Raw genomic sequence first — 2,640 nt, forward strand, 5'->3', positions numbered from 1 at the left:
CATGCATCAATCAGGCTTCCATTCTGAATAACCAAGAAATGCTGGCATAAGAACAAAAAGAAATAGGAGCAGGAGTAGGCCATTTGGCCCCTCGAGCCTGCTCCGTCTTTCAATAAGATCATGGCTGATCTGATCTTGGCCTCAACTCCACTTCCCTGCTGTAATGTCTGTAAGCTTGTAATGCCTGTAGCGCCACACTGTGGATGTGGACGTATTGTGTACTGCAACTGCAGAGTTAATCATTGAACAGAACCAGGCAGATTTCCGGAGGCTCCCGAGAGAGCTGCCTGCCATGTAGGAAGCTGTGTGTGCTGTGCTCTGTGACTATATCACACCTGCCCACACCCCATGACCCTTGACTCCCTGGCTTAACGGACAGTTGAGAAGCTCAGTAACAGCTCCCTCTACCAAGCTGAAAGTTTATGTTTGATCCTGTTTGCCTTCAACAAAATTAATGCCACATGTAACCTTGCGTCTTGGATATTAAAGGGCCGCTATCGTGGGGGTAAAGCCTCTCTCTGGTACCTCCCACTGTAGGCAGGCAGCGGCCTGTTGAACCCCCATGAGATTTCCAGAAATGGATCCTCGCGGGACGTGACCAAGCCTCAAACTCCCCAGCTCTCGCCTCACATCCACCTCAAAAACAAGGGCGCCCTTTTAAAATTGATGTCAGCAAGAAATTAGCAATAACAACTTCAAATGGTGCATTTTTTTACCATTTTGTCCCATGCAAGCATCGAATGGGAAAAGAACATTTAGTCCGTTAAACCCATTGCCTGTTAGGTGTTAGCCATGGCTCAGTTGGTATCACTCTCGCCTCTGCACCATGGAGAGTTTGAGTACAAGTCCCACGCCAGGAGACTTGAGCACTTGAGGCTGGCACTCTAGTGCTGACCTGTCTTAGGTGCTGTCTTTCAGATGAGACGTTAAACCGAGGCGCCGTCTGCTCTCTCAGGTGGACACAAAAGATCCGATGGAACTGTTTTGGAGATGAGCAAGGGAGTTCTCCCTGCTTTCCAATATTTATCCCTCAACCAACATCACCATTACGTTGTCATTATCACGTTGCTGTTTATGGGACCTTGCTGTGCACAAATTGGCTGCCGCGTTACATAAAAACATAAGAGCATAAGAGCATAAGAAATAGGAGCAGGATTAGGGGGATCAAGGGGTATGGCGAGAAAGCAGGAATGGGGTACTGAAGTTGCATGTTCAGCCATGAACTCATTGAATGGCGGTGCAGGCTCGAAGGGCCGAATGGCCTACTCCTGCACCTATTTTCTATGTTTTCTATGTTTTTTATTTTGCTCCTCGAGCCTGCTCTGCCATTCAAGATCAAGGCTGATTTAATCTTGGCCTCAACTCCATCTTCCCTGCCCGCTTTCCATAACCTTTGACTCCCCTCAAAAATCTGTCCATCTCCACTTCAAATATATTCAATGACTCAGCCTCCACAGCTCTCTGGGGCACAGAATTCCAAAGATTCATGACCCTCCGAGAGAAGAAATTCCTCCTCATCTCCGTCTTAAATGGGCGACCCCTTATTCTGAAACTATGCCCCTAGTTCTATACTCCTCCACGAGGTGAAATATCCTCTCTGCATCTATCCTGTCAAGCCCTCTCAGAATCTTACATGTTTCAATAAGATCAGCTCTCAGTCTTCTAAACTCCAATGAGCATAGGCCTAACCTGCTCAACCTTTCTTCATATGACAACCCCTTCATCTCCGGCATCAACCTTGTGATCCTTCTCTGAACTGCCTTCAATGCAAGTATATCTTTCCTTAAATAAGGTCGGGGCGGCAAGGTCGGGGCGGAGGAGCAGCGAGAGATTGTAGAGCGACGTAATCTGGGCCTAGGAGAGACGCGAGTTCGGGCCCAGAAGAGGCGAGGGCCCAGGGGCAGCACGGGCCAGCCCACACTGCGATATGTGTGCGCTCCAGGTCCATGCAGCAGAGCTGGTCTCCAGTCGTCTTGGGTAATCCTTGCCACTGGACCAAGACCTAGCCCTTTCAAGCCTGTGTGGTGGCTGGTGTGCAACGGCCACCACATGTTAAAAAAATCCATGCACAGGCATCTTCCACCCTTCAACATGTAGTTCTGGACCTGGAATAATAAGTCCTTCATTGAAACACCTGTGAACTCATCCCTTTTTGGCATGGAAGCAAGTCATCCTCGCTTCGAGGGACTGTCTCGAGCGATGATGATGACCCTCCTTAAATAAGGAGAACAAAACTGTATGCAGTACTCTAGGTGTGGTCTCACCAACGCCCTGTACAGTTGTAGCAGGACTTCCCTGCTTTTCTACTCCCAGGTCACAGGTCCCTCTGTACCGCAACCATTCTGTAGTCTCTCTCCATTTAAATAATATTCTGCTTTTCTACTCTTCCTACCAAAGTGGATAACCTCACATTTTCCCACATTATACTCCGTCTGCCAAATTTTTGCTCACTCACATTAACCTATCTATATCTCTTTGCAGATTCTTTGTGTCCTCCTCACAACTTGTTTTCCCACCCACCTTTGTATCGTCAGCAAATTTGGTTACATTACACTCGGTCCCCTCATCCACGTTTTCTACATTACAACAGTGACTGCACTTCAGAAGTACTTCATTGGCTGCCAAAGCTCTTTGTGATGT

This window comes from Pristiophorus japonicus, chromosome 9, assembly GCF_044704955.1.
Source record: "Pristiophorus japonicus isolate sPriJap1 chromosome 9, sPriJap1.hap1, whole genome shotgun sequence".
NCBI classification, from domain to species: domain Eukaryota; kingdom Metazoa; phylum Chordata; class Chondrichthyes; family Pristiophoridae; genus Pristiophorus; species Pristiophorus japonicus.